This window comes from Xyrauchen texanus, chromosome 38 (assembly GCF_025860055.1).
Source record: "Xyrauchen texanus isolate HMW12.3.18 chromosome 38, RBS_HiC_50CHRs, whole genome shotgun sequence".
In the NCBI taxonomy this organism is placed as follows: domain Eukaryota; kingdom Metazoa; phylum Chordata; class Actinopteri; order Cypriniformes; family Catostomidae; genus Xyrauchen; species Xyrauchen texanus.
The window spans coordinates 22,197,981-22,212,426 of record NC_068313.1 but is presented as its reverse complement, the minus strand read 5'-3'; the positions used below and the strand labels follow the sequence as shown (position 1 = coordinate 22,212,426).

At 39.1% G+C, this 14,446-nt stretch overlaps 1 long non-coding RNA gene across 1 annotated transcript; it reads left to right on the top strand.

Annotated features, from left to right (window-relative positions):
* The first annotated feature begins 1,027 nt into the window (after positions 1-1,027).
* LOC127632174 (uncharacterized) lies at positions 1,028-13,636 on the top strand. Its single transcript, XR_007969059.1, has 4 exons — positions 1,028-1,737; positions 2,455-2,551; positions 8,233-8,320; positions 11,623-13,636. It is a non-coding gene; the product is annotated as an uncharacterized LOC127632174 (long non-coding RNA).
* The last annotated feature ends 810 nt before the right edge of the window (positions 13,637-14,446 follow it).

The following is a 14,446-nucleotide window of genomic DNA, read 5'->3' as shown; positions in this document are numbered from 1 at the left end:
CGCAGAGTTCTGGGTGTGAGAATGTGAGATTAAGTTGAATGATATGAGATACTGCCCTTATAACAATGACCATGAAGATGTTCATCAGAACTGCCTTTGATACTAGGTCAGGGGCTGAGGTGGGTCAGAGCTGGTTTAATTTAGACTGGCTTTTATGTGGCATTGCTTCTTTAAACAGAATTTTAAGCAGGCTTAACTTGGCTTTGTAAAGACACCTTAGTTTTAACATATAGAACCTTATTTGCCTTAATTCAATTTCTGAATACCATAAAACACATTTATCCTCCATTTGGCCATTTTTGTTCACACTGCGGCCACGAACATAAATTCTGATTAGAGAATAAAAGCCTGCACTTTTCAGCTTTTTTCTCTCCTTCAGTGGCTGGAATTTGCATTTTTGTTAAAAAATCCCTCTAGATTCAGCAAGCCACCAATTAATGTTTCCGTCCACAAAATGAGCAATAGCAGCTTTAAAGTCAGCTTTAGACTTCACCAGAAACCTCGGAAATATTTTTTTTTAATAGAAAATGAAATGTAGAAAATGTCCTTCTCTTTGGTCAAAATTTTTCTTCTTTTTAATGTAAAAAACCCCCCACATTTCATAATGTGCTTCATTAACAATATAATATATATGAATTTACTGTGTTTAGAAGGGCACAATATGCCACAATTAATTGGGTAATTGTCTCACAGATGTTAATAACTCAAAAACAAAATTTTACAGGCATTGAATTGTATTAAAAAAAAGATTTTATAAGAATCTGAAAACAGTTACACAGTCCTGCTTACAGAGGTGCTCATTGCTCTTTGGAAGAACGCCTGTCGGAGAGAGATAATATTATTGGACAGTGTGTTTTACAGCCTTCTGATTCCGAGCATGCCATTGGTGCGCAGACCTGTCATTCAAGGCCGATCAGAAGTGGGCGTTTTATTCTGGTTTTTGACGTTAGTGTTTGATTGGTCAACTGTTGCTTTTGGCGTCATTGCGCTGCCAGCTGATCTGGAGGACAAGCCGGCATGAGGGGAGTTGAAGCGAAGAGTCGGGACGCAGCGATAGATTGTGACATTTAAGGACGAAATAATTATAGCGTTATGCTTAAGTTGAGTAATTACATTGTTCGAAAGGCGATCTCTCGAGTTGTCTTAGTAGCATAGGATAAATAATATTTTTAGCTGAGTCAAGATTTAGATATTTGATGCCAGGAGTGATTTGGGGTTAAGGTGTGGCTTTCAGCAAAAGGGCGATTTGCCTAAAGTGTTACAGAATTAATATATATCTATTTGTTAGGTTTTGTGTGTGTGGTTATCGTTAGCATTTGATGCGACTGACACCGGTAGGATTGGGTGAGATATTTAAATCCAGGAAGCATTCGATTACACAATCATTCTGGAATATGTTACAAAGCGACATTCGATGAGCCTTATAACAATCGCTGTAACTTTTTGGAAGTAGGTGAACCCACGTCATTAACGGATGGAATCTGTTACATTCCATTGGAAGAGCTCGCGACTTGGTCAGAGACCGCGCGCGCACAGTTCAGAGTGTAGCCGTACAGGGCGTGCGCAAGTCCGCTGGCAAGTAGACCGTCTGTAGGCTATGTCTGCGGGTGAAAAAAGCTTATCGCGTTGAATATAAAGGATATTACGCGGATAATAACTGATCGTCGCACCGCGTGCCAACATTACATAATAATCGATCTTCAAGACACAAATCGACAATTGTACCAGTTGAAGTAGGTAGGTGTTGGCCATTGTCTCTCTCAAAAGTTTTCACTCATAAGGTGTTTGTCGACAAATTGAAATGTAAAAGGTTCAGAATTCTATTAGACACTATATCACTGCACCGATATCGATTGTGCGCTATTTATCAACTCCAGTAGATTTGCAGATGTCAGAATAAAGAAGCTGATAGTTAACACTGTATTAACACAAGCTACTGAACTGCGTGTTGCTCTGCTTTTAGCTGCAATATATTAAACTCCATTCGCCTATAGCTGGCGTGTTTTCAAAGAACGTATTAACGTTTACTTATTAGGTTTCCCTTTTTTTGTTTTATTTAGTTGTATTTTTAATAAATGTTTTTTTAACTAAAAAAAGTAAAAGGCCCTGAGCGGATTTTAAAGCCGCCTAATTAGTTTTTAGTCTCTTTAAAGAGGAAAGAAAATACAGCAGGAGATTCGGATTGACGAGAAATGACAAATTCAAAATAATATTTTAAATTGAGTAGCATTAGATTAAACGTGTTTAGTTTTTTTCCATGACAAAAAGCTTATTAGGTGATTCGTATACATCGTCATCGATTCCTGTGAGGCGCATTGCAAATTCCACGAGACCCCACCCTGTACATTGCGATATATACGCGTTTTGTTCTTTTCTCTCTAGGTTAGCCTACTTGTTTCTCTTTTTGCATCTACCGTACTTGGCCTGTCTCACTTTTCCCTTTTTCACACACAGCCTCACATCTGGATTGAAGACATCAGTTTCATATCAGTGTCAACTGTGCCATTAAATGGGTTTCTTCTTATGTCTGAATGACGTCCAACTTCTGAAGGTAAGTAATTAAATATTATTTCACCACCCCCCCCCCAACAACTTAACTCCTAAAATTTTGTGTTTGATTTTTATCATTAGTGATTTGATGAAATCTATCAGACTGTCTAGATGTTGTGAAATGTAAAATTTGTTACAGAATCATTCAAGACCATAGATTTAAAACGACTACAAACGCAATGTGCAATCAAGGAATTTTCCAATCGTATGATATCATATCTCCAGACTGCTGTCTGCTTGCTTCTTTTGAATTTGTGGACGGAATTATCAAAGCAATCAAGAGTTGACAAGCACCCTTAACTCATGATTATGCAACTGCTTTTAACGGATTTAATCAATCCAACTCTTGTTTCAAGTAAAAATATTACAGCTTAAGGTATGACGTAACCCACCATTTTTTTTTTCTCTGTTCCAGCCTTATTCAAGCCACCAATTATGCAAATGACTGCGATTTATGTCAAGTTAAAACCAATTTTTTCCTTTTTAGTCAGCTTTAAAGGAATATTCCGTGTTCAATACATGTTAAGCTCAGTCGACAGCATTTGTGGCAACATGATTGGTACAAAATATAATTTCCATTCTTCCCTTAAAGCAAAAAAATCTAGGTTACGGTAAGGCACTTACAATGTAAGTGAATGGGGCCAGTTTGGAAGGTTTAAAGGCATAGATGTGAAGCCACCTCTAAAAAAAACTAAATTGTGCCCATTACACGGCCACTCGTTCGCTCCGCCCTGACTTAAATGTTTAAAGATGGGCTCCATTCACTTCCGTCATAAGTGCCTCATTGTTACATTTTTTTTTTATAAAGATAAGAAGGCGAGTCAAAATTAATTTTGTGGTAATCAACATTATGCGACAAATGCGGTCGACTGAACTTAACTTGTATTGAACCTGAGATATTCCTATAATTAAGTTTGCTTATGAAAGTGCGTTTTTAGTTTTTTGAGACAGAATTCAAGAATAAGTGATTTTCTTTGTATTTTTTTACAAGCTAAGACTAACATTGCTGATACATTCCTGCAGGTTTCCAATATAAACCCAAAATGTAGTTATATACAGTATTAACGATGATACAAAATTATACAAATTAACTTTATTTTTTAGCTTTTTTTTTTCTGTACAAATTCCTTTGCTAGATTTTACGTTAGGAATGGAACATAATATATTTCGGATTTATATACAATTTTCCTTTTATTTGTATTTTACCCAAAATATAAGCAAACTTAGATGCAGGTAGAGCTAATTAAATAATCAGCACAATGCAGCTTATAGGAGAAAAAGAACATCTGTATCTTTGCCAAGGGTAATTGCCTTCCATAGGAAGGTTGGACATGTTGGATCTATATGAGCAGGTCTCATTTTCTTCAAGTGTACTGATGTACTTTTTGTTGCAATGAGTCCCTTGTATGTGGTTTCATACAGTTAATGCGTCTGTGCATTTGGAAGGATTTGTTTGCTCTGTGATCCCATTTTCTGGTCTTGCAGTTGAGTTCACTTCTAGATGAGTTTATTTTTCATCCAAGCGTGGCTCAAAGACTAATATAGAAATCTAGCAATGGTGTCTAAAACTCCCTGGACAGTCTGTGCTCTGAATGGAGATATCAGCAAAGGAGGTAGTTTGATTGCTATTCAAGGTCTCTGCCGTTTAGACACTTCCTTTCTTTTGGTTTTGACATTTTTCAGAGATGTCTTCACGGGGAGGTCTTTCTGAATCATTGAACTTTTCCAATTTCAAATATTTTGCTTTCTCTTTAACCTCGACTATATAGTGTACTTATACTTGCATGAGTAATTTGAAGGATTTCATAAGATCTGTGAATATGAACTGACCAATTCATGGAGGATTGAGCTCGGATAACTGCATGCATGGCCCGATCAGGAGAAATGGCATGGAGACATTATAAAGACACACCCTTCGCGTTACACATCATTGCTTTTGTGCAAGTCTCTTTGTCATTTCGTTTTTTTTTTATGCTCCCATTTATGATGTTTTAAGGCAAAGTTTTTTTGTTTTGTTTTTCTTTCCTGGAGTCCTGGCAAAGGTCCCTATATTGCCTCTGTAATTGGAGCGGTATTGTGCCACACAGACTGTGAGAGGGTTTTCTTTTTTTTTTTTTTTTTTTTTCCTCAGATGAAGCTCTGTGCCGACAGATATTTGCCTGTTTGGCTGGTGGCTGTAGTTGTATGAGTGTGGGAGGTTAGGATCTCAGAAGAAGGTCTGCTGTTGTCTCAAAAATCAATGTAGCTTCCCGTCTGTGCAGCCCCGCAGTCCTGTGGGACCAAATGCTGGACGCTCGGGCAGTATGAAGAGCTTCTGTCCACATTTTGTCGCTATATTAGCACTGAATGAGATTTAAAAGGGATAGTTCACCCAGAAATGAAAATCCTCTCATTTACTTACCCTCATATTGTTCCAAACCCATCTGACTTGTTAGCCTCAACATTTACCTTGCATTCACGGAACACCCTTCCTAACATCTCAGTTTATGCATGAGGTAGTCCTGTTACCTTCCTACTTGAAATTCCATATTGTTGGTGGTGATGACTACTGCCTAGCAATGACTTTTAGTGTCTTGGTGTAGAGATAATTTGGCACTGTCATAGACATGAAGTCTCCTAGTCAGTGAGTTTTGTTCTGCTGTCTACCCTGAGGGACCTGTATAATCTCCCTTTGATTAAATGGGCTGCAGGCTTTGTGTTCCACAGTGCCATGTAAGTGACCCAGTTCAAGGTTTTGTGTAATTGTTCTTCATTGAATTTCTGCCTCTAGCACACAGTGTATATACATGTAAAGAGACAGGCACAAGCATACTATGCAGAGACATGCCAAACACTAGGAAGCAACTCATTCATTCTTTCCAGTGGAAATGAGTTTTATTTAAAAAAAAAACATGTTTACTCCACTTGTATACTAGTTCTCTTTTTCTCTCTCTCAAAGGGATAGTTCAACCAAAATTGAAAATTCTTATGATTTTCTCACTCTTATGCCATCGCAGATGTGTATGACATTCTTTCTTCTGCAGAACACATTAAGATATTTGGAAGAATATTTTCGCTCTGTAGTTCCTCAATGTAAGTGAATGTCAACATTTTTAAACTACAAAATCCACATAAAGGGAGCGTAAAAGTAATCAATATAACTGCAGTTGTTAAATCCATGTGTTCAGACACTATATGATAGGTGTGGGTGAGAAACCGATCAAAATTTAAGTAATTTTTTGTCACAGTCTCCTCCCAGCCCATTAGGGGGCGATATGCAGGAAGGATGTGAATCACCAAAGACACAAGAAGAAGAATGGGAAAGTGAAAGTAAAGTGGAAATTGACTTGGCAGGGAGATACAATTATAGTAAAAAAAAAAGGACTTAAATATTTAACTGTTTCACACCCACACCTATCAAATCGCTTCAGAAGATATATATTTAACCACCAGAGTCGTCTGGAGTTCTTTTATTTTGCCCTTATGTGGATTTTAGTGCTTAACATTTTTGGCACCCATTCACTTACATTGTATGGACCTACAGAGCAGAGAAATACTTCTAAAAATCTTTGTGTTCAGCAGAAGAAAGTCGCACATCTGGGATGGCTTGAGTGTGAGTAAACGATGAGAGGATTAACATTTTTGGGTGAACTAACTCTTTAAGGCAAGCTATTTCACTTCGGCAAGACCGTGTAAGCTGGCCCAGCTCTGTGGAAGGGTGGAGTCAGTCCAGCACGGAGTACCTCAGACAGCATGGAGGGCCTCTGCAGACAGAATGGAATTTATACCATATGTACCAGGCATCCCAAGAATGCGTGGCACAGAGACTTGACCATTGGAAATACTGCAGAAAGTGCAATGGAAAGGGCTGCGAGAATTAGAGAAAGGGAGGGAAGGCAAACTGCAGGAATTAACCTGTTCTGTATAATTCCATTTCCTAAGGAAATGTTTATTATTTAGGTAAGTGGTGGTGATGATAAGTTGTGGATATGCGATGATAAAGTTAATGTTTCTGAGTTTGTGCTAAGCTTTGTGTTATTTGATTGTTTTTCTGCATCGTTTTGCCAATTCTGTTGCGCTTGGTCATTAAGTAACTAATCTTGGCTTTGCCATATGCAGTGTTATCTAATAACAGTATACCAGTCTAGATGCATGCATTTTTGTATAATTGTAAATGAATTTTTTCTGATGTTTAATGGAGACTTTCCCATTCAGTCTGATTTACTGAACACCATTTGACTGGCACAATATTGAAAGCATGACTGAGTGAAGTCAAAGCTTTTGCTTCCTTTACTGTGCAGCTCTAACATTGTGAGCTGTGATTTAGAGTGTAGGGGGCGAGGTGAAGGAAACAGGCAATGTTTTGTCATTACAACAGACAACATTATGAACAGAGCTTAATTTGAGACCGCTTATTTATGGTTTAACTGTTACCATCATGTTGGCTTCCTCTTTCATTAGATGGCAAGTTCATCCTTGCTTGTAATACAGAATGTTCCTCTGTAGAATGTAGTCCTGAGCGATCATTGTAACTGCATCAGAGCTAAAGAAAGGAAGAGGGTAGGTCTGGATCTGCTAATGCAGACATGCATGTAAGCGGCACTGCTGTAACGCAGCATACAATTTTATTATTTCATACCTTATTGGAATTTGTCTGGTTTCTCTCTCTTACAGAGAACTGGATTGAAATGTTTTGTTGACTTTGCTTCATAAGCTGTGCTTTATAAAATGACAATAAAAAATAAGCTTAAGCTCAGTTTTTAATCTTGGCCAGATGTTCTTCATTCTTTGGTGCTACAATCTGCATTTCAGAAGCGCAAGCTACAGAAAGCACAATTACCTCTGCCTTTTGAATTTGCCTAATTCTCTCTATGCTGTAATTTTTTCATACCGTGTAGCATGTGGTAGCCATTGCAGTTCAGATGTGAATGTGTCTGTCTGTTTGTGATTTGTGTGTGCATTGTAAGTATTACCTTAGTGAGCTCCATTTGCATTGTGGCAGGTTGTGAGCCTCAAACAGCAGTATGAATGTCTGTGGGATGGTCATTGCAATCTCAAAGGCACAGAGTGTCTCCCAGTTTCCTCTTGCTTCATGTGTGTTTCTGGAGCTCTCATTAGAGATTTATAGGGCCCCCACGCCTTAGCTAATATATGAGCAGGAGATTACATGAATTCCTGAAATGGCTCCGCTACTTCCGTGTTGCCCCACAGTCATTTCCATTGTATAACCCTGCTGGAATTTCCTCTTTTTATATCCAACCTTTTTTGCCACCATGTTTGTCTGTGTCTTGAATGTTAGAGACAAGAATAGGAGGTGGTTCTCATATCAAACAAGAGCAGATAGTTTCTGAGACCTTGAACAACCTGTATCTTGATTCACACGGACTCCTTGTTCTGGGGAAGCAGTGACCAGGTGGGGCCTTTGGGTAATAATGTATATAAATGTGCCACGCCCCTTTTTCCTTCAAGGTTCCTCTAAATTATCATGGTCCTCCTACATATGCTACTACAGCTCAGGCTTTGGATAGACATTTTAGATTACAGCAAAGATTACCTTTCTTAAGCGCTTTAAACATGGCCATGTCATTGCCGCATCTAGAGTGTCTGTGATCTTTTAGATTGTGTTTATCTGAGATATAAAGGAATTGTTTTGTCTTGTAAACACACAACACCATCCTCATTTCATAATTTCTGGGTTGGCAGGACAATCACGCCTGCACTGAGACAGGTTATGCCTTCACGAGAGGAGAAGCAGGATGTATTTGTGATGTCTGTACCGGACGAGTCCCTGGTAAGTCTTCCTGTTTATCTCCTCTTCTTTACAAACAAACTGATGTAATTGCAAAGCCTTTTGGGTACTGGTGCACTTTTCTGTAGAATGGCTTATTCCCATTTCTTCACCTTCCTGGCATCTGGCAATTTTTAGTCTTTTTATCTTTGCAATAGTGAATGGCATCTATTTATCAAGGTCTGCACTTTTCTCACTGATGCCTGCTCACCGGTTGCCTGACTCATGCCTTGATTCATGGCAGAATTACCAGAGCCGTCAGCATTTTAAGCGTTTTTTTGGAATGGCCTGCTTTGATTGCCTGGCCTCCTCAAAGGGCCCGATGCAGACACAACTAGTTGTGATTTAAGGAGGGAGCTGAGATGCAAGTGGACATGCAGGTCAATGCATATTTAAAGACCAGTGAATAATGCACAAGACCTGTGTGACATGGAGGTGAATGGTAACAATGTGGATGGGACAAAGCCCAGCTCGAGCATCGGCACAATGCATCTGTGCCTCTGCAGTAATAAAAAAAAGTGCTTTGGACACTTTGATATTAGGACCAGATAGAATCTCTGGTGTTCTCTCTCACCTCAAGGACTGGCTTCTGGTGGCAAGTTGTCTTTAAAATATGGTGCCTGTTTGTGGAGGAATTTGTTTCATATATCTGTGCTTGAAAGTTTTGCAGCTGTTGACTTCTGGTTGTAAAGAACTGGCTGTTTATTTCCAACTTACTGATGATCCTCTTGCATGCTGTGTCATGTGGCATTTCATAACTAAAATGGATTCTCTTATTCCTCTGGGCTTAAGCAGTTTCCTTCCAAAAGATTCTTGCTGCATTTCTGCCAGTTTTTGGTTCCAAGCTCATTTTTTCACCAAAGCTGAACTACAAGAGACTTTCTTGCGTTCAACCACTGGGTGTGGTTTCATCCTCTTCTCTCCTATCATTTTCCCTAATGTTCTCCTTTTGAGAGCCCCCACTTGACAGGACAAGCTGACGGGCATGTAACATCTCCATCACTGTACTCTGAGCAGTGAGCTTGTGGCATTTGCACCTTTAAAGCCAATTTCCCTTAATCATAATCTCTGCTCCGGAATGTCCTCGCAGTGCTTCTGTTCAAACAAATGCAGTATTTCACTTTAATTAAAGATTACTCCTCCACCCAATCTGTATAATCACTTCTTAATAATTAATTTGGAAGCTGAAGGGAATGACTAATGCATTGATCTGCAACTCACTTCAGTAACAATTTTTGTGTGACATTTGTTGCATTTATGTGGCAGCTAAAGGATGCTTCGCCTGACTAAAGCAGTTAAACATGAATCTGCCACATTTCTGTTTAGAAGGAGGGTGTAACAGCACTCGCTTTGAAGATTTGGCTTCTGACCTCTTCCCACTGTCTTCCAGATGTTGGGCAAGCCTAGCCCTCACCACTCAACCCTGAATCTTGTGTCTTTGCCAATTAGATTGAAATGCAGTTTTGTCTCTCACCTGCCACCTAAGCTGTTTGTTGTCTCCTGGTGACGTGAGCAAGCTGTCCCTCTTGGATGCTGTTGCTAAACAGCTGATATCACCAATGCAACAGTTTGAGTGCAATAAAAAACTGAGAACACTGAAGATGAAGTGTATTGGTGTTTTCACCTCCACCTATCTCCCAAATTGAGCTTTCTCTGGGCTATTGATAAATTGGTTCATTTGAAATAGTTTCCTAGCTTGTGGAAGGTAGGTTGATGCAGAGGAAGTGCTTAGAGTTGTAGAAAGGAAAATGTGAGAGCAGTCGCTGCAGACAGTGAGAGAGACGGGCACATACTTCACCATTTTCACTTGGCTTGTGGAGCAGCCTGACTGTAATTGTTTGGAAAGCTTCCACAGCTTTACAATAAATCACTATTTGGGAACACAGTGTTCTGCACACCCGTTATGTGTTTGTATATATTATAGAGTCAAAGAAATGGTAAAAGTTTAAAAATGCTCCATTGTGTCCAGTGCTGACCACTTGTTACTGAAGCTTGTGGTTCTTGAGTGTCTTGAATGGGTGGGGACTTCAAAAGCCATTTAGTGGACCACCGAGCATCCACATTTTTTCCCTGCCCAATGGACAAATGGTGGGATAGAGAAAAGTGTCTGGCTTTTCCATAAATGCATGTTACCCAGAACTGTTTAGTCTGTATCGCTCATTCAGTAGGGATAAATTAACGGGTGTCACAACTAGAGAGAGCATATTATAGTGATGCTGGACAAGGATATGTAATTGTGTTTAAGTCTTGTAACCGAAGCCTTCGGCACTCCCTGCCTGCAGTGTTCCGGACACCGAAGGATCTTATCTCCACCTTCAGACAAAGGACGATTCAGCTGCCCAGGTGTCTGATAACCGCACGCTTAAGACCCAGCTGAAGGGGGAAGCAGCAACCGTATGTGATTTCCATCACTGAAAACAAAATTGTTTCATTAAGCATCCATTTCTTCTATCTATCCGCTGCATTTGTTTTTCCAGTGGGTGGCTAAATAAGCATGGTCATGCTGTTTGGCAAGAACCACAGTTTCCAAGTCATGGTTGAAAATGCGTGTAGGAAAGGGAGCAAAGCTGAACAAGTGTGTCCATGTGCAGGGAGTGCCCAGTGCAGTTTGCTTTGCAGACTGGCCCTTTTTCTGTGATTCAGCAGGGTCATTGGGTTCACAGAGGCTGTACTCATCCTTGAACTACAGAAAAAGCACAGAGCTTTATAGTCACCTTTAACACTGTTTGGATCAATGGAAGAGTAAGGCCCAGAGACTGCCTGCCTGAAAAAGTCAAATTGTGCCATTGTGGCAAATGTTTGGTTAAATGAAGATATTTCAATACTAAACTAAACCTTTAAGTCAGTTAGATAAGGAGAGACTTTTAATGTTGTGTCAGTGGTGTATAGTCTTCCTGCAGAACGGTTCTAGCATGATCAAAAGCCTCAGCCCTGTGCACAGGCTGATCTATCTGTACGCAATTAAAGCTGAGTGAATGAATGCTGAAGCAGTAGCAGGCCTGCGATACCTCCGGGGCAGAGAGCACATGACTAAACTCTCTGTGTCTTTCTCTTGCTCTGTCTCCCTCATCTGCATGGCTGTGACAGTATTGTTTATTTTATCAGTCACAACATTACATTTTTCCACTCTGTCTGCTTTCAAATGTCCTGAATGAAGGCTGATGTTTAAAGTGAATTTGAAAAGCTAATGGGAAATAACTTACATGTTTACTATGACATTAGTTATCTTGCTCATTTAATAATAGAACTGATTTTTTTATGATGTTTTGGCACTTTCACACATCTGTTTGTCTTTTCTGCTGCAGGTCCAGCTACACTCCATTCCCACGTTTTCTGAGTATCATCAAGATCATTCTCTGGGAGACCTACTGGCTGACCTGCAGCAGTTCTTCACTGGCAAGCTTTATGTCCCTGTGTAGCAGCTAAAGCTGCCAGCTGAAGAACTGTTGTGGTTGGCTCATTCCTGGCACATCAGCTCTGAGATGACAGTGCAGAGGTAAAGGTATTGTGGGCTCAGGAATTTAGTCCTTCCAGGCAGTCAATAAGGCTGTCTGAACCAATCCAAGATCAGACAGGTCCCATTTTCTTTCTTACCCTGCATCAGCCTTTCTCCATCCACTCACGTGAGCTGCCCGAGCTTTGCTGTTAGTTCTTCTCAGGCATAAACAAAACTACTGAGTTCATGCTGACTCATTCCTGGCCCGGCAAGGCCCCATTGCCCTTATTTGGGTGTGGTGCAGGCAGGGAGTGGCATTCTGCGCACTCATCAGAGCTCACAGAAGTGGCCATCTTGTTCTGCTGTGGCAAAATGGAAAGCTGGAGGACAGATGGTTTTGTCTTGTCTGATGTGCAGTGGCAGGAAATATTATGTTAATCTTAAGAACTAAAGAAGCTGTTGTAGCATTCTTTTAGATGTTTCGGTTTATTTTGGAAACGTGCCAGGCTATGACATGTTTGTGTGTTGAAAGTCAGAGTTCCTCCATAGAATGACCGGTGAAAGCCTGCAGTGCGTATGTAACTTCCTCTTTCCCTTCTGAGGCCATTCTATGGCATAAATATGATTTTTGGTCTGTTTGTTCTACTTGTGCACATGGAGTACAAATCTGACCTTTGTCATACTCTGTATGCACACACACAGACCTGCGTATATACACACCCTTACCATGCACATGACTCTAGGCAAGCTGTAAACATATCAAGGCTAATTTCAGATCTGAAAACAGGATATGAAAATGTGTCCTTTTAAATCCTCCCAGCCAGATGAAAAGAATATTCTCTCCATTTAACAGAACCAGATGCCCTGTGTCGTGTGTTGTGCCAAATCTTACCCTGTTGAATTCCAACCCCACTGAACCCTAAAGCAATTCATTTGGCTGACAGAACTTATTTTTGGTAGTTTCTAATCAATGCCTGAGAAAACTTAAAAAAAAAATGGCTTTGTAATGCATTGTATTGTCATTTATATTATATATCACATTATATAATTATGATCAAAATAAACATTTCTCTCTGTTTTAATCTGTGGCTAGCAAGCTATCTAATTAGCATACTAGCATAGCATACTACTAACCTATCAGAATCTATACAATTATCTTACCCTACTTAAGTTATCATACACAAGTTATTAATCACAACAAGGCATCATTGAGGGGTTTCCCCATCCAGGGATCCATCCATTACTGACCTTTTTATTTAAAAAACAAAACAACTTTCTGGAGAAGCTCTTATCAGGACATACCTCACTGCTGCGCACATGTGACCGTACCTTACCTATGGCTCTGACCTTCACACAAGGGCTTCTTCAGGTCATGAGCGAAGATTGCCTACCTGATCCGCTCTAGTCTAATGTCAATCTCCCCGCAAGTGCATTAAAAGATTGTTGAGGGTCGTTGTCTCAGCTCCTTTTAAAGATATGGCACACACATAAGAAGCTCTGCATCTGTGGTGCAGGTGCATTTTGACCACAATTAGCTTGCATGTTACTGTTAGAACTCCACAATCTAACCACCTTCCACCTGCTTCTGTCCACTCATAAAAAGACTAGAGTCAGAATCAATGTGTGATTAAACTTGTAGTTTAGATTACATTACTGGTTCATCGGGTTCTGACTGTTTTGGGTCTAAATGAACAGACTCTCCATTTTTGTTCTTGTCAAAATGTGATTTCAATAATGTAATGGCAAAGTGATTGGTCAAATAAAGAAATAAAATGGCTTTAGGCAAAATAACTTTGTATTTTTATTTATTTAAAATAAGGTAATTTATGATTGATACTACTTTCATTATTTATGAATGTAAACATGATGATACAAGAGAACAAGAGTCAGATTTTCTTTTTTTTTTTTTTTTTTTGGGAGTAATTTCCTGAAACTTTACAAGGCAAAAATGCAGTTTAGTAAAGTAGGTTAGAGATAATATTATGTTGGATCGGTTTTTCAGTTACTGTAGGTTGTTGAACCCATACTGATAAATGTAACTTGACTTTTTCCTACCACTTAATACAGATCATACCTTAATACTTTAATTGTGAAACGAAACACCAAGCAAAATCTGTCAAGTTAGACCAAATTAGATAATCTAATAATAAATGTATTTTATATACATTTAACTAGTTTCTTAAATTGTGCCTCTCAAAGCATTTCTTTTAAATAAACTGATGTACAAGTTTCCATAAAAGCTAGCCAGTGGTAAATTAATCCATGAAAGTTCTTGAAGGAACTCGAGGGGTGTCATGGAGAAGATTATATAAGGCTATATAAAACATAATATTCTTAGGTTTTCATGACATTTCTAAATATTAATTAATTTCTAACTTGCTAAACTAAGCATCATAGAATGCAAAATGAAGAACATTTTCATACTGGGGGTCCCTGGGTTGTCTGTGAGTCTAAAACTCCCTTGTATGCAAGGAATGTTCTAGCTACATGCTAAAAAATACAAACATACAACAACAAATGTGTTTTTACAATCTGTGTGGCAAATATCAATAATTTTTTGTGCTAATTGATAGTATGTCACAGATGTTGACAGTAGAGATTAACTTATTTAACCTGGAACATTCCTTAAATGTGAGACTGCTTGCAGTCTTTTTTTTTTTGTTGAGGAAAACTTGACCTTGTAAGTTGTAGCA